Here is a 17,913-nt window from a genome sequence, read left to right as displayed (position 1 = left end):
AAAAACCTGTATCTGATGTTAAGAATTGAGCTTTTTTAAAGTGTCCACTCAGTGTATCTCAACTATGTTTACTGGTCTCATAATTTGTTCCGTTTGTCTTTGAAATGAAAGCAGTAGGACACCAGTTAGAACAGCAAACAGTCGTAAAAATACATTGTGTGTGTCTATGTGTATCTGTGAGGCAAGCCACTAGTCTAGACTCTGGCCTGCCTCAGTGCCTCAGTCACTGTCATAAAACATCTGACACGGTTCACTTTTCCGCTCTACGTTTGAATGGAACTGACATCTGCTCAAATTTACGGCCTTAGGTATCAGCTGAGCAGATGGCTGGTGATGACACGCTGTGGGTTTGGGTTCGTTTGATTTTCCAGAGCAAGGCTAGCACATGCCTCTGCCAGGGAGTGCGAGCTGACAACCACACTGTGGAGGGTGGTACACCACAATATGTCAAACCATCAGAACCGAAGACACAAACCAAGACAACTCACTATCGCCACCTCGACACGAGGCCTCTGTGGGTGGATGTGTCAAAACCGGGTCGCTGGGCTTTCCTACAAGCGCACTAGCTGCTCAGGCAATTGTGCATCGGCAGCAGTTGAAAAAAAAGGGGTGACTGACTTCACGTGTGTCGGGGAAGCATGTGCTCATCTGCACACCCCTAAAGGTTCGCAGGCACCACTGGTGATTGGGAAGCACACAGGGGTGGGACAATTGGCTAGCCAAATTGGGAGGAAAATGGAAAATGGAAAAAAAAAGGAGCACTTCCGTAGGATAGGAAAAAAAGTAACAACCCTAGTAACAAAGTACCTAATCGTTTAGACCTGCAGAAAGAACGCAACAACATCTTTTAAAAAGATTAAGGGAATTTGCTATTTTAAAAAGCAGAAACTGCCACCACTGACGACTGCAACAAGATGTTCCTCACCACAAAGGACTGAAGGCTACCAAACCAACACCTTATATCACCGACAACAATAGCAAAGGGAAGTTCATAGGAACAGATAAGTGAATAATGTACAGATAGTCAGGGAGTGGATCTACGAGCAGTTCATAGACCATGAAAAAGAACCGCTGCAACCATTCATCGGTGAACCCAAACCCCTAGATCAGCCTATCACTAAAGGAGAAATAAAGAAGAAGGCCATCAGCCCTGTAAAATGGCCATGCAGGCTCTGATAACATCTACAGCAAGCATTTTGTTGCTCCAAGGACATCATGGCCCACCCTCTCGCATAGATCATCAGTAAGCCCTTTAAAGTTCACAAGCCCATTACAGCCCTAGGAGAAGGCATTATGATCACCTTACCAAAGCCAAGGAAGCCTAAGTAGACTGGACGCATGTCACCAGAGCCATTTGCGCAAAACTGCCCCGGGCACATATGGTTTACAGCCTCATCTCTAATAGGGCACTGTATTAGAAATGTAAATGTGAGCCACTGTCCCGGAAGGTAGAGAGACAGCGATGGTCAATACTTGGTCATGTCCTACAAAAAGACACGGAAACGTCTTGGAATACACCAAAAAAAAAACTCCATGGGAAACATGGATGACAGTGCACAAACCAAGAAAAAAATGAATGCTGCCCAAGACAGCAGCCAATGGAGGTGGTATCTGGAGGGCTGATTGCTGCCATAGGATGTCACTTAGACTATTGTGGAGGCAGAAACAGTTTTATAATAATGTGCTATTTATTTTATTAACCAACCAGTTGTCTGAACACAAAATCGGGTGCACCATTTAAGAAAGAACATGCTCGTCCACATACTGCTGCCGTCTCAAGAGCTCGCCTTGAAGACGCACATTTTAGAGCTCTGCCACGGCTAGTCACATTGCTAGATCTGTCTCTGATTAAATACCTGTGGAATGCTATCAACATTCCACCCCTATAGTAAAAATGCTTACACATGATTTGCTCACTGCTTCTGTATGTGTAGCTAAAAATACTCCTCATGTCAGAAATTATTAGTCATTTTTTCTTCCTGGCATAAATCTGAAGAAGAAGCTTCCACATTTCATAATTATTTGTGTGGACCCCTCAAATTTAACATAAAATTTTAGTTCACCCAGTGCTGTTTCTATTGTTGTGGAAAAATCTATTCCACTTGATCGATAGTAAAATACACATACAAACAACATGATTGATAATCAGTTGTTTGCAATATTTTCTCCCTTCCCAGAAATAATGGACATAAGGATTTTTTTTTTAATAAGTGGAAAGTAGGTTTAGTTGGACCACAGGACATTTTATTTTTTAAATGGAAATGTTAGTGCTGTTATCTGGCTAGTCTGTGTAAGTAGATTTAACTATCTAGCTAACATATCATAAGACACTGCCTGGCAAAAAAAAGTCGCCACCAAAAAAAGATTACACACTCTAATACAGTTGCAAGAAACAGTATGTGAACCCTTTGGGATTACTTGGATTTCTGCATAAATTGGTCATTAAATGTGTTCTGATCTTCATCTAAGTCACAACAATAGACAAACACAGTCTGCTTAAACTAATACAACACACAAAATGTATATGTTTTTATAGTTTTATTGAACACAATATGTTTATATTCACAGTGAGGGGGGAAAAAGTATGTGAAATCCTAGGCCAATGACCTTTTCACAAGCTAATTGGAGCCAGGATGTGATGAGATTGGATGTGTTGGTTAAAGCTGCCCTGCCCTTTAAAAACACACCAGTTTTGAGTTTGCTGTTCTTAAGAAGCATTTCTTGATGTGAATCAAGCCTCACAAAAAAGAGCTCTCAGAAGATCTACGTTCAAGAATAGAAAGTGTCACAAAAGTATCTCAGACAGAAACCTCAGGCATATGCTAACATTTACAATGAGGAAAACATTTAACAAGAACAGAGTTTATGGGAGGACACCATGGAGGAAGCCACTGCTGCCCAAAAAAACATTGCTGCACGTCTGAAGTTTGCAAAAGAGCATCTGGATGTTCCACAGCACTACTGGCTAAATATACTGTGGACAGATGAAACCAAAATTGAGTTGTATGGAAAGAAAACACACAACGCTATGCGTGAAGAAAAAGGTACAGCACACCGTCATCAAAACCTCATCCCAACTGTGAAATATCGCCCCAAAACATAGAAGTAAATGTAAAAAGTAAAAGTAAAAACCGACTGAATGGCTTCAACAGAGAGTTCTGACCTCAACCCAATTGAGATGCTGTGGCATGACCTCAAAAAAGCGATTCACACCAGATATCCCAACAATATTGCTGAACTGAAACAGTTTTGTGAAGAGGAATGGTCCAAAATTCCTCCTGACTGTTGTGAAGGTCTGATCTGCAACTACAGGAAACGTGTGGTTGAAGTTTTTGCTGCCAAAGGAGGGTCAACCAGTTATTAAATCCAAAGGTTTACATACTTTTTCCACCATGCACTGTGAATTTTAACATGTTAAAACAACGTTGTGTTCAATAAAACCATGCAAACATCATTTTTGAAGACTGTGTTTGTCTATTGTTGTGACATAGATGAAGATCAGAACACATTTAATGACCAATTTATGCAGAAATCCAAGTAAATCCAAAGGGTTCACATAATTTTTCTTGCAACTTTATGTTTTCTCTATATTAAACACAGAAAAGGTTTATTAAATGGGTGTAAAACACACGTTAATGTCTTTCTTCTTCTAGTGTATTCTTCCAATTATGCGGTTCCGGGTTTGCTGCCAGCACAGCCAGCAGCTCTTTGTGTGGTATTGTTCAGTGCTGAGCTTTGAGTGATTAGTAATATTTGACGTGTGCAGGAGAGACGGCCCTCAGTGGGAGAGCTGACGTTTTTAAATACCTCTCAGAAATGATTGATCACGTCTTAATGAACAGAATTCAACACACCTGCTTGGAGTGCCCAGTAACAGCCGTTAAAACACACACTCACACACACACATGTTCTGTTAGATAATGAAAAACTCCAGCAGTAGTCACTTCACACAATCTTTGATTTACGTGAGGCAGTAAACATGAGACACACACACACACACACACTCACACACTTATTTTGGTCTACAGGTAAACTTTAACGCACTTATATACACATATAAACTCATATACACTGGGATGAGGTGGGGATTTGGCGATGAGTTGGGGTGTTGGGGATGAGGTGGGGAGTTGGGGATGAGGTGGGGAGTTGGGAAGGGGTGGGGATTTGGGGATGAGGTGGGGAGTTGGGAAGAGGTGGGGATTTGGGGATGAGGTGGGGAGTTGGGTATGCGGTGGGGAGTTGGGTATGCGGTGGGGAGTTTGGAATGAGGTGGGGAGTTGGGGATAAGTTTCGGATGAGGTGTGGAGTTGGGGATGAGGTGGGGAGTTGGGGATGAGGTGGGGAATTGGGGATGATGTGGGGAGTTGGGGATGAGTTGGGGATGAGGTGGGGAGTTGGGGATGAGTTGGGTATGAGGTGGGGTGTTGGGAAGGGGTGGGGAGTTGGGGATGCGGTGGGGAGTTGGGGATGAAGTGGGGAGTTGGGGATGAGGTGGGGAGTTGGGGATGCGGTGGGGAAATGGGGATGAGGTGGGGAGTTGGGGATGAGTTGGGGAGTTGGGAAGGGGTGGGGAGTTGGGGATGAGTTGGGGAGTTGGGAAGGGGTGGGGAGTTGGGGATGAGTTGGGGTGTTGGGCATGAGGTGGGGAGTTGGGGATGAGATGGGGATGAGGTGGGGAGTTGGGGATGAGGTGGGGAGTTGGGAAGGGGTGGGGAGTTGGGGATGAGGTGGGGAGTTGGGGATGCGGTGGGGAGTTGGGTATGCGGTGGGGAGTTTGGGATGAGGTGGGGAGTTGGGGATAAGTTTGGGATGAAGTGTGGAGTTGGGGATGAGGTGGGGAGTTGGGGATGAGGTGGGGAATTGGGGATGAGGTGGGGAGTTGGGGATGAGTTGGGGATGAGATGCGGAGTTGGGGATGAGTTGGGGATGAGGTGGGGAGTTTGGAATGAGGTGGGGAGTTGGGGATGATTTGGGGAGTTGGGGATGAGATGGGGAGTTGGGGATGAGTTGGGGATGAAGTATGGAGTTGGGGATGAGGTGGGGAGTTGGGGATGAGGTGTGGAGTTGGGTATGCGATGGGGAGTTGGGTATGCGGTGGGGAGTTTGGGATAAGGTGGGGAGTTGGGGATAAGTTTGGGATGAAGTGTGGAGTTGGGGATGAGGTGGGGAGTTGGGGATGAGGTGGGGAATTGGGGATGAGGTGGGAAGTTGGGGATGAGTTGGGGATGAGATGCGGAGTTGGGGATGAGTTGGGGATGAGGTGGGGAGTTTGGGATGAGGTGGGGAGTTGGGGATGATTTGGGGAGTTGGGGATGAGATGGGGAGTTGGGGATGAGTTGGGGATGAGGTGGGGTGTTGGGGATGAGGTGGGGAGTTTGGGATGAGGTGGGGAGTTGGGGATGATTTGGGGAGTTTGGGATGAGGTGGGGAGTTGGGGATGAGGTGGGGAGTTGGGAAGGGGTGGGGAGTTGGGAATGAGGTGGGGAGTTGGGGATGCGGTGGGGAGTTGGGGATGCGGTGGGGAGTTTGGGATGAGGTGGGGAGTTGGGGATGAGTTTGGGATGAGTTGGGGATGAGGTGGGGAGTTGGGGATGAGGAGTTGGGGATGAGGAGTTGGGGATGAGGAGTTGGGGATGAGGTGGGGAGTTGGGGATGAGGTGGGGTGTTGGGGATGAGGTGGGGAGTTTGGGATGAGGTGGGGAGTTGGGGATGAGTTGGGGAGTTGGGGATGAGGTGGGGAGTTGGGGATGAGTTGGGGATGAGGTGGGGAGTTGGGAAGGGGTGGGGAGTTGGGGATGAGGTGGGGAGTTGGGGATGAGGTGGGGAGTTGGGTATGCGGTGGGGAGTTGGGGATGAGGTGGGGAGTTGGGGATGAGGTGGGGAGTTGGGGATGATGTGGGGAGTTGGGGATGAGGTGGGGAGTTTGGGATGAGGTGGGGAGTTGGGGATGAGTTGGGGAGTTGGGGATGAGTTGGGGATGAGGTGGGGAGTTGGGAAGGGGTGGGGAGTTGGGAATGAGGTGGGGAGGTGGGTGTGCGGTGGGGAGTTTGGGATGAGGTGGGGAGTTGGGGATGAGTTTGGGATGAGGCGAGTAGTTGGGGATGAGGTGTGGAGTTGGGGATGCGGTGGGGAGTTTGGGATGAGGTGGGGAGTTGGGGATGAGTTTGGGATGAGGTGAGTAGTTGGGGATGAGGTGTGGAGTTGGGTATGCGTTGGGGTGTTTGGGATGAGGTGGGGAGTTGGGGATGAGGTGGGGAGTTGGGGATGAGTTGGGGATGAGGTGGGGAGTTGGGAAGGGGTGGGGAGTTGGGGATGAGGGTTGGGGGGTTGGGGATGCGGTGGGGAGTTGGGTATGCGGTGGGGAGTTTGGGATGAGGTGGGAAGTTGGGTATGCGGTGGGGAGTTTGGGATGAGGTGGGGAGTTGGGGATGAGTTGGGGATGATGTGGGGAGTTGGGGATGAGTTGGGGATGAGGTGGGGAGTTGGGATGAGGTGGGGAGCTGGGTATGCGGTGGGGAGTTTGGGATGAGGTGGGAAGTTGGGTATGCGGTGGGGAGTTTGGGATGAGTTGGAGATGAGGTGGGGAGTTTGGGATGAGGTGGGGAGTTGGGGATGAGGTGGGGTGTTGGGGATGAGGTGGGGAGTTTGGGATGAGGTGGGGAGTTGTGGATGAGTTGGGGAGTTGGGGATGAGGTGGGGAGTTGGGAAAGGGAGGGGAGTTGGGAAGGGGTGGGGAGTTGGGTATGCGGTGGGGAGTTTGGGATGAGGTGGGGAGTTGGGGATGAGTTTGGGATGAGGTGAGGAGTTGGGGATGCAGTGGGGAGTTTGGGATGAGGTGGGGAGTTGGGGATGAGGTGGGGAGTTGGGGATGAGTTGGGGATGAGGTGGGGAGTTGGGAAGGGGTGGGGAGTTGGGGATGAGGTGGGGGGTTGGGGATGCGGTGGGGAGTTGGGTATGCGGTGGGGAGTTTGGGATGAGGTGCAGAGTTGGGGATGAGTTTGGGATGAGGTGGGGATGAGTTGGGGATGAGGTGGGGAGTTGGGGATGAGTTGGGGATGAGGTGGGGAGTTGGGGATGAGGTGAAGAGTTGGGGATGAGGTGGGGAGTTGGAGATGAGTTGGGTATGAGTTGGGGAGTTGGGGATGAGGTGGGGAGTTGGAGATGAGTTGCAGAGTTGGGGATGAGGTGGGAAGTTGGGGATGAGGTGGGGAGTTGGGGATAAGTTGGGGAGTTAGGGATGATGTGGGGAGTTGGGGATGATTTGGGCAGTTGGGGATGAGTTGGGGAGTTGTGGATGAGTTGGGGTGTTGGCGATGAAGTGGGGAGTTGGGGATGAAGTGGGGAGTTGGAGATGAGTTGGGGAGTTGGGGATGAGGTGGGGAGTTGGGGATGAGGTGGGGAGTTGGGGATGAGGTGGGGAGTTGGGTATGCGGTGGGGAGTTTGGGATGAGGTGGGAAGTTGGGTATGCGGTGGGGAGTTGGGGATGAGGTGGGGAGTTGGGGATGAGATGGGGAGTTGGGGATGAGGTGGGGTGTTGGGGATGAGGTGGGGAGTTTGGGATGAGGTGGGGAGTGGGGGATGAGGTGGGGAGTTGGGGATTAGTTGGGGATGAGGTGGGGAGTTGGGAAGGGGTGGGGAGTTGGGAATGAGGTGGGGAGTTGGGGAGTTGGGGATGAGTTGGGGAGTTGGGAAGGGGTGGGGAGCTGGGTATGCGGTGGGGAGTTTGGGATGAGGTGGGAAGTTGGGTATGCGGTGGGGAGTTTGGGATGAGTTGGGGATGAGGTGGGGAGTTGGGGATGAGGTGGGGTGTAGGGGATGAGGTGGGGAGTTTGGGATGAGGTGGGGAGTTAGGGATGAGTTGGGGAGTTGGGGATGAGTTGGGGATGAGGTGCGGTGTTGGGGATGAGGTGGGGAGTTTGGGATGAGGTGGGGAGTTGGGGATGAGTTGGGGAGTTGGGGATGAGGTGGGGATGAGTTGGGGATGAGGTGGGGAGTTGGGAAGGGGTGGGGAGTTGGGAATGAGGTGGGGAGTTGGGGATGAGTTGGGGATGAGGTGGGGAGTTGGGAAGGGGTGGGGAGTTGGGTATGCGGTGGGGAGTTTGGGATGAGGTGGGAAGTTGGGTATGCGGTGGGGAGTTTGGGATGAGTTGGGGATGAGGTGGGGAGTTGGGGATGAGGTGGGGAGTTGGGGATGAGGTGGGGAGTTTGGGATGAGGTGGGGAGTTGGGGATGAGTTGGGGAGTTGGGGATGAGGTGGGGACTTGGGAAGGGGTGGGGAGTTGGGAAGGGGTGAGGAGTTGGGTATGTGGTGGGGAGTTTGGGATGAGGTGGGGAGTTGGGGATGAGGTGGGGATGAGGTGGGGAGTCGGGGATGAGGTGGGGAGTTGGGTATCCGGTGGGGAGTTTGGGATGAGGTGGGGCGTTGGGGATGAGTTTGGGATGAGGTGGGGAGTTGGGGATGAGGTGGGGAGTTGGGGATGAGTTGGGGATGAGGTGGGGAGTTAGGAAGGGGTGGGGAGTTGGGGATGAGGTGAGGAGTTGGGGATGCGGTGGGGAGTTGGGTATGCGATGGGGAGTTTGGGATGAGGTGCGGAGTTGGGGATGCGGTGGGGAGTTGGGGATGAGTTTGGGGAGTTGGGGATGATTTGGGGAGTTGGGGATGAGGTGGGGAGTTGGGGATGGGGTGGGCAGTTGGGGATGAGGTGGGCAGTTGGGGATGAGGTGGGGTGTTGGGGATGAGGTGGGGAGGTTGGGATGAGGTGGGGAGTTGGGGATGATTTGGGGAGTTGGAGATGAGGTGGGGAGTTGGGGAGTTGGGGATGAGTTGGGGAGTTGGGGATGAGGTGGGGAGTTGGGGATGAGTGGGGGATGAGGTGGGGAGTTGGGGATGAGTTGGGGAGTTGGGGATGAGGTGGGGAGTTGGGTATGAGGTGGGGAGTTTGGGATGAGGTGGGGATGAGGTGGGGATGAGGTGGGGAGTTGGGGATGAGGTGGGGTGTAGGGGATGAGGTGGGGAGTTTGGGATGAGGTGGGGAGTTAGGGATGAGTTGGGGAGTTGGGGATGAGTTGGGGATGAGGTGCGGTGTTGGGGATGAGGTGGGGAGTTTGGGATGAGGTGGGGAGTTGGGGATGAGTTGGGGAGTTGGGGATGAGGTGGGGATGAGTTGGGGATGAGGTGGGGAGTTGGGAAGGGGTGGGGAGTTGGGAATGAGGTGGGGAGTTGGGGATGAGTTGGGGATGAGGTGGGGAGTTGGGAAGGGGTGGGGAGTTGGGTATGCGGTGGGGAGTTTGGGATGAGGTGGGAAGTTGGGTATGCGGTGGGGAGTTTGGGATGAGTTGGGGATGAGGTGGGGAGTTGGGGATGAGGTGGGGAGTTGGGGATGAGGTGGGGAGTTTGGGATGAGGTGGGGAGTTGGGGATGAGTTGGGGAGTTGGGGATGAGGTGGGGACTTGGGAAGGGGTGGGGAGTTGGGAAGGGGTGAGGAGTTGGGTATGTGGTGGGGAGTTTGGGATGAGGTGGGGAGTTGGGGATGAGGTGGGGATGAGGTGGGGAGTCGGGGATGAGGTGGGGAGTTGGGTATCCGGTGGGGAGTTTGGGATGAGGTGGGGCGTTGGGGATGAGTTTGGGATGAGGTGGGGAGTTGGGGATGAGGTGGGGAGTTGGGGATGAGTTGGGGATGAGGTGGGGAGTTAGGAAGGGGTGGGGAGTTGGGGATGAGGTGAGGAGCTGGGGATGCGGTGGGGAGTTGGGTATGCGATGGGGAGTTTGGGATGAGGTGCGGAGTTGGGGATGCGGTGGGGAGTTGGGGATGAGTTTGGGGAGTTGGGGATGATTTGGGGAGTTGGGGATGAGGTGGGGAGTTGGGGATGGGGTGGGCAGTTGGGGATGAGGTGGGCAGTTGGGGATGAGGTGGGGTGTTGGGGATGAGGTGGGGAGGTTGGGATGAGGTGGGGAGTTGGGGATGATTTGGGGAGTTGGAGATGAGGTGGGGAGTTGGGGAGTTGGGGATGAGTTGGGGAGTTGGGGATGAGGTGGGGAGTTGGGGATGAGTGGGGGATGAGGTGGGGAGTTGGGGATGAGTTGGGGAGTTGGGGATGAGGTGGGGAGTTGGGTATGAGGTGGGGAGTTTGGGATGAGGTGGGGATGAGGTGGGGAGTTGGGGATGAGTTGGGGATGAGGTGGGGAGTTGGGTATGCGGTGGGGAGTTGGGTATGCGGTGGGGAGTTTGGGATGAGGTGGGGTGTTGGGGATGAGGTGGGGAGTTGGGAAGGGGTGGGGAGTTGGGGATGAGTTGGGGATGAGGTGGGAAGTTGGGGATGAGGTGGGGAGTAGGGGATGAGTTGGGGATGAGGTGGGGAGTTGGGGATGAGGTGGGAAGTTGGGGATGAGGTGGGGAGTTGGGGATGAGGTGGGGAGTTGGGGATAAGTTGGGGAGTTGGGGATGATGTGGGGAGTTGGGGATGATTTGGGGAGTTGGGGATGAGTTGGGGAGTTGTGGATGATGTGGGGAGTTGGGGATAAGTTGGGGTGTTGGGGATGAGGTGGGGAGTTCGGGATGAGTTGGGGAGTTGGGGATGAGGTGGGGAGTTGGGGATGAGTTGGGGAGCTGGGGATGAGGTGGGGAGTTGGGAATGAGGTGGGCAGTTGGGGATGAGGTGGGGAGTTGGGGATGATTTGGGAAGTTGGAGATGAGTTGGGGTGTTGGGGATGAGGTGGGGAGTTGGGGATGAGTTGGGGAGTTGGGGATGAGGTGGGGAGTTGGGAAGGGGTGGGGAGTTGGGGATGAGTTGGGGATGAGGTGGGGAGTTGGGGATGAGTTAGGGATGAGGTGGGGAGTTGGGGATGAGGTGGGGAGTTGGAGATGAGTTGGGGATGAGTTGGGGAGTTGGGGATGAGGTGGGGAGTTGGAGATGAGTTGCGGAGTTGGGGATGAGGTGGGAAGTTGGGGATGAGGTGGGGTGCTGGGGATGAAGTGGGGAGTTGGGGATGAGTTGGGGAGTTGGGGATAAGTTGGGGAGTTGTGGATGAGTTGGGGTGTTGGGGATGAAGTGGGGAGTTGGGGATGAGGTGGGGAGTTGGAGATGAGTTGGGGAGTTGGGGATGAGGTCGGGAGTTTGGATGAGGTGGGGAGTTGGGGATGATTTGGGGAGTTGGAGATGAGTTGGGGAGTTGGGGATTAGGTGGGGAGTTGGGGATGAGGTGGGGAGTTGGGGATGAGTTGGCAGTTGGGGGTGAGGTGGGGAGTTGGGGATGAGTTGGGGAGTTGGGGATGAGGTGGGGTGTTGCGGATGAGGTGGGGTGTTGGGGATGAGGTGGGGAGTTGGGAAGGGGTGGGGAGTTGGGGATGAGGTGGGGAGTTGGGGATGCGGTGGGGAGTTGGGGATGCGGTGGGGAGTTGGGGATGAGTTTGGGGAGTTGGGGATGATTTGGGGAGTTGGGGATGAGGTGGGGAGTTGGGGATGGGGTGGGCAGTTGGGGATGAGGTGGGCAGTTGGGGATGAGGTGGGGTGTTGGGGATGAGGTGGGGAGATTGGGATGAGGTGGGGAGTTGGGGATGATTTGGGGAGTTGGAGATGAGGTGGGGAGTTGGGGAGTTGGGGATGAGTTGGGGAGTTGGGGATGAGTTGGGGATGAGGTGGGGAGTTGGGTATGCGGTGGGGAGTTGGGTATGCGGTGGGGAGTTTGGGATGAGGTGGGGTGTTGGGGATGAGGTGGGGAGTTGGGAAGGGGTGGGGAGTTGGGGATGAGTTGGGGATGAGGTGGGAAGTTGGGGATGAGGTGGGGAGTAGGGGATGAGTTGGGGATGAGGTGGGGAGTTGGGGATGAGGTGGGAAGTTGGGGATGAGGTGGGGAGTTGGGGATGAGTTGGGGATGAGGTGGGGAGTTGGGGAGTTGGGGATGATGTGGGGAGTTGGGGATGATTTGGGGAGTTGGGGATGAGTTGGGGAGTTGTGGATGATGTGGGGAGTTGGGGATAAATTGGGGTGTTGGGGATGAGGTGGGGAGTTCGGGATGAGTTGGGGAGTTGGGGATGAGGTGGGGAGTTGGGGATGAGGTGGGGAGTTGGGGATGAGGTGGGGAGTTGGGGATGAGTTGGGGAGCTGGGGATGAGGTGGGGAGTTGGGAATGAGGTGGGCAGTTGGGGATGAGGTGGGGAGTTGAGGATGATTTGGGAAGTTGGAGATGAGTTGGGGTGTTGGGGATGAGGTGGGGAGTTGGGGATGAGTTGGGCAGTTGGGGATGAGGTGGGGAGTTGGGGATGAGGTGGGGAGTTGGGAAGGGGTGGGGAGTTGGGGATGAGTTGGGGTGTTGGGGATGAGGTGGGGAGTTGGGGATGAGTTGGGGATGAGGTGGGGAGTTGGGGATGAGGTGGGGAGTTGAGAAGGGGTGGGGAGTTGGCGATGAGGCGGGGAGTTGGGGATGCGGTGGGGAGTTGGGTATGCGGTGGGGAGTTTGGGATGAGGTGGGGAGTTGGGGATAAGTTTGGGATGAAGTGTGGAGTTGGGTATGAGGTGGGTAGTTAGGGATGAGGTGGGGAATTGGGGATGAGGTGGGGAGTTGGGGATGAGTTGGGGATGAGATGCGGAGTTGGGGATGAGTTGGGGATGAGGTTCGGAGTTCGGGATGAGGTGGGGAGTTGGGGATGATTTGGGGAGTTGGGGATGAGATGGGGAGTTGGGGATGAGTTGGGGAGTTTGGGATGAGGTGGGGAGTTGGGGATGATTTGGGGAGTTGGGGATGAGGTGGGGAGTTGGGGATGAGGTGGGGAGTTGGAGATGAGTTGGGGTGTTGGGGATGAGGTGGGGTGTTGGGGATGAGGTGGGGAGTTGGGGATGAGGTGGGGAGTTGGGGATGAGTTGGGGATGAGGTGGGGAGTTGGGGATGAGGTGGGGAGTTGGGGATGAGGTGGGGAGTTGGAGATGAGTTTGGGTGTTGGGGATGAGGTGGGGAGTTGGGGATGAGGTGGGGAGTTGGGGATGAGGTGGATGGTGTTCACTTTACATACTGATCTTATAAATGCTCTTCTTCTCAGAGGTAGACTCTGTGGTTCTTTTTCTAACTTCGCTCGGTGTTTCACTATGGGAATCACCTTGGGCGTGACCAACTACGGAAGCTCCAATTGCATCACGTCTGTCTATGACAGACAGGTCGACTTGTGACTTGGCTCCGCCCCTGCCCCTTAGCCACGGTCGACCTCCTCCTGATAGGGTTGTTCTCGCTTTCTTCCCGTGAAGGACTGGAAGCTCACTTAGCGCTCTAGGCAGGGCTGTGCTCGCTTAACAGTTCACAGACGGGCTGTCATTGGAATCCGTCGCCGAATGCGACTACAGCTTGGTTCTGGAAGTGCTGAATAAATTCCTTCGTCAAGAAGTGCACTTTTAGCTGTTAATTCAGCTACAGTACCTGGAATAGTGACCGCGTTGTGGCGAGCTTTTCTCTGGCTACTCCGTAGTTTTCTCATTAAATTGCTGAAGCTAATCTCGTGCTAGCCCTACTTAGCATTAGCTTGCCAAGGTAAGCTTAGCATAGCAGGAGGTTAAACATGTTAAGGCGGGCCTTCGCTCTAGCTTGACCGAGCTGGTTAGCTAGCCACCTAGCTTTCACACAGAATTTAGCTAACGTGTCACAACGAGCTATTTTCTGTAAACGCTAAATTAACTTAAGCCCTACTTAAGTTTTCTCTCGCTTCTCAGCCATTATGTCTTTGGTTTCGACCCCCGCCAAAGGGAAGGAACCAGACGCTAAAGAGTCTGCATCCCGCCCGTGTCCAGCGTCATGCGGAGCTACCATTTCGGGCAGGGACCCTCACCCGCTGTGCATCGTTTGTATGGGGATGAAACACGCTCAAGCGTCTCTTTCAGACCCACAAACGTGCACTCACTGTGCTCTAATGCCACAGAAGATAAGAGAGAGGAGGTTGAGAGTGGCCGTAGCGAATGAAAAAGACCCCTACCTGCCCGGGGCTGCTTCCAAAGCTATGTCCAGTGACCATCAGCCGCGAGCCTCCACGAGCTGGGCGGACATGATGGAAGCGGAGTCCCCTGACATCCCTCCGGTATTCAAGGATCTTCTCACTCAAGTGGAAGGGGAGCCGGGGGGCGAGGACTCGGATGGCGATGCAAATTCCGATCTCCACGGTATGGGCGACATGGAGGAGGATGAGGAAGATGATTTCACCTTCCCTGCCCAACAGCCCAGACCACCCAGTGCGTCCGACACCGGCTCTCAGGCGGAAAGCAACCTGTATGAGGTGTGTAAACGGGCTGCCGCGAAACTGGCTATATCTTGGCCAGCGGCACAGAATGAGGAAGGGGCAGAAAGGGACCTTTATGATGGAAAAAAACTCCCCCCAGCTCTACCCTCATCTAGACAGCTTCTTCCGGCGAACCCTGCATGCATGAAGGAGGTGAGTCGTGGCTGGTCCAGCCCTTTTAAGAGCAAGCTTCCTACCAAGGGCTGCTCTAAGCTGGAGATCCATGGGATGGCGGAGTTGGGGCTGACCGGACCCCCAGCGGTAGAGTCTTCAGTGGCCTACCACCTCCACCCTAACCGCCACGCTATTTCTGCCTCCTCCAGAGTTTCTCTACCCAGTAAAATGGACCACCTTACAGCGTTCATTTTTCAGCGTGTTTACAAATACGCTGCTCAGTCAGTGTGCTCTCTCAATGCTGTCACACTCCTCTCAGCGTATCAGGCTGAGATTCTGGAGGAAATGGGACGGCAGCTGGATTCAGGGGCTCCAAACCCTGTTCTCTGGGACGAAATTTGTGTAGTGAATGACCTGCTTCTCCGCTCCTCACGTGGCGCAGTGCAGGGCTGTGGACGTGTCATGGGCTTGGCCCTGGCAGGGATGAGAGCCCTTTGGCTGAACCTGTCAGGCCTTGGCGACAGCCAAAAGGCGGAGATAATGGATGCAGCTTATGACCCCACCAAAGGTCTTTTCGGACCAGCTTTGGAAAAAATGAGAGAAAAACCAGCACTCTCAGAAAGCAGGAAGATGAGGCTTTTAACCTGTGTCTGCCACGCAAACAGGTTACACGCCCCCCTCCACTGGCTCAGCAAAGTTTCGCAGCTACAGCTGTAAGAGCGAAGCATGGGGGCAGGCCAAGTGCGGGGGCTCAGGCCAGCCAGCGACTGAGAGCAGCCAACCCCGGACCGTGGGGAAAACCCAACCCCGGACCCTGTGGAAAACCGTCCTATGCGGCCGTAGCAGCTAGGAATAGACCGCCTCCACCCCCCACGGAAGGGAAGAAGAAGCGGACTGCCTGACACCCCGGCAACCCCTACCTTTTACTCCCCATTCTCCCGCCAAGGGTTAGGGGGAGTCTGCAGCCCCAGTGTTCTCAGTTCAGAGGGCTTTTTAGTTCTAAAACCTGTGAGAAATCAAGTTTCAAGTGTCACCAAGCACTGAGTTCAAAAGAAATAAAAATAAAAGTTACTCTATCGCAGCCAGGCGAAATGCCGAGGGCGATGTGTTTCCCACATTACAAAATAAAAGAGAAAAAGAGTTATCCCTGTCTGCAGCCACTAGAGGGAGCTCACGGTCCTCCTGTGAGGCGAGAGTGCTGTCTCCCAGTAGCGCCGACGTCATCAATCCGCGCCGTCTGCGCAGACAGGGCTCATTTGCAGCTCGGGCAGACCAATGGCGCTCATGCGCAGTTCACCCATGGGTTCAGTCCACAGTTTCTCGGGGCTACAGACTACAATTCGCTATAAAACCACCGAAATTCAACGGTGTGTTGGTTTCTGTGGCCAGTGGGGATTCGGCTCACGTCGAGATTACGAGATTATATCCCTGTTAAACAAAAAACGATCAGAGTGATCTCAGAGGAGGAGAGTCAGCTGGGTTTTTACTCCCGCTATTTTGTCGTTCCAAAGAGAGAGGGAGCATCACTCCGCCCTATCTTGGATCTCCGTGTGTTAAACAGACATCTGCGCAAATACACGTTCAGAATGTTAACACACAAAGTGCTATGTCAGTCGATTCGTCAGCGCGATTGTTTTGTGACAATCGACCTATCAGATGCTTATTTTCACATAGACATTTATCCTGCACACAGAAAATATCTCAGGTTCGCATTCGAGGGCAAAGCCTTCGAATATCAAACTGTCCCGTTCGGTCTGTCGCTGGCACCACGGGTATTCAGCAAGTGTGTGGAAGCAGCGCTTGCTCCGTTGAGGAACAACGGCATCCGGATTTTCTCTTATTTAGACGATTATCTCGTTTGTTCCCGCTCGAGGGAACAAGCACTCAGGGATTCCAATACGGTGTTGAATCACCTAAAGAACCTGGGGTTCAAAATAAATTGGAACAAGAGTCCTCTAGAGCCCTCACAGTACACAGATTACTTGGGTCTGACTATAAACTCCCTCTTCTACCGAGTTCGGCTGTCGGAGAGAAGAGTGACGTCATTCGAGCAATGTCTATCCCGTTTTCGAATGGGGAAAGTTGTCTCGTTAAGGCTCTGTCTTCGCATGCTGGGGCTCATGGCTTCAGCGATTTCAGTAGTGAAATGGGGACTTCTCATGATGAGAGACTTTCAACGTTGGGTCGCGTCTCTGCGACTGTGCACCCGCCGTCACCTCAATTGCCCTGTCAAAGTGACAGCAGCGTGTATGACAGCGATCCGTCATTGGTGGGACCCCGTTGTATTGACAACGGGGATTCCCCTGGGGGGCATGTCCGCGAGGATTACTCTAACGACGGATGCGTCCCTTCTAGGCTGGGGAGCGACTCTAATGGGTAGAGCTGTAAATGGGGCGTGGCCCCCCCAGCTGAGTCTAGCCCACATAAATTATCTGGAACTTCTCGCAGTGTTTCTAGCACTAAGACACTTCGAGGATTTTCTCCGAAGCCAAAACGTCTTGGTAAAAACAGACAACTCCACTGTGGTGGCTTATATAAATCGGCAGGGCGGAACACGCTCAATGAAGTTAGACAGGTTGGCGCGAAAGCTTCTCCTGTGGAGCAGCACCCGGTTTTTATCGATCCGAGCGACACATGTACCGGGGAAACTGAACCGAGGGGCGGATCTTCTGTCAAGGGGAAACCCTCTGTACGGAGACTGGGGGCTTCACCCGCAGGTGGTGATGCAGCTGTGGCAGAGATACGGTCAGGCAGCCGTAGATCTCTTCGCCTCACGGGAAAACGCACAGTGTCCTCTGTATTTTTCCCTGTGGGACGAAAATGCACCTCTGGGTGTGGATGCTTTAGCCCACCCGTGGCCAAACGTTCTTCTTTATGCGTTTCCCCCCTTGAGTCTGATTATCCCACTCTGACCAGGGTGAGAGAGCAGCGTCTGTCTCTTATACTAATAGCCCCGCATTGGCCATCGAAGCATTGGGTGGCGGAGATTGTCCAGATGCTCGCGGGTCAGCCCTGGCCACTCCCTCTGAGGAGGGACCTTTTGTCGCAAGCGAGAAGCGCAAGCGAGAAATCACACTAATAAATATATTATGGGGTGGGGAAAATATATTATCCCCACCCAGACAAGTTGGCTCTTTGGGCCTGGAATTTAAATGCGGCGGGCCTGCCACCTGCTGTCATTGATACTATACAATGCGCCAGAGCTAATTCTACTCACACATTATATCAACACAAGTGGAGTTTTTGAAGACTGGTGCACCGTAAGAAGGATCACTCCTTTTCAGTGCTCTGTGGCAGAGCTACTCTGCTTTCTACAAGATTTGTTGGATAAAGGGAAAGCCTTTTCAACGATCAAGGTGTACCTGGCAGCCATCTCGGCTTGTCACATGGGCTTTGGTCCGCGGGGCAGCACGCTCTGGTCTGTCGGTTTATGAAAGGGGCACGCCGTAAACGGCCTGTCTCCAGACCTTTGGTTCCAATGTGGGACTTGTCCCTGGTGCTGGACAGTCTTTGTTGCCACCCCTTTGAACCCCTAGAGGGGGT

General features: G+C 53.5%; 1 protein-coding gene and 1 pseudogene across 1 annotated transcript in view; one reads left to right on the top strand and one right to left on the bottom strand.

Annotated features, from left to right (window-relative positions):
* Positions 1-17,913, bottom strand: part of LOC107197207 (non-compact myelin associated protein) — a 33,549-nt gene that overhangs the window by 10,122 nt on the left and 5,514 nt on the right. The window lies entirely within an intron of this gene.
* Positions 13,702-17,449, top strand: LOC125780999 (uncharacterized; annotated as a pseudogene).

This window comes from Astyanax mexicanus, chromosome 14 (assembly GCF_023375975.1).
Source record: "Astyanax mexicanus isolate ESR-SI-001 chromosome 14, AstMex3_surface, whole genome shotgun sequence".
Lineage (NCBI taxonomy): Eukaryota > Metazoa > Chordata > Actinopteri > Characiformes > Acestrorhamphidae > Astyanax > Astyanax mexicanus.
This window is presented reverse-complemented; position numbering and strand designations above follow the sequence as displayed.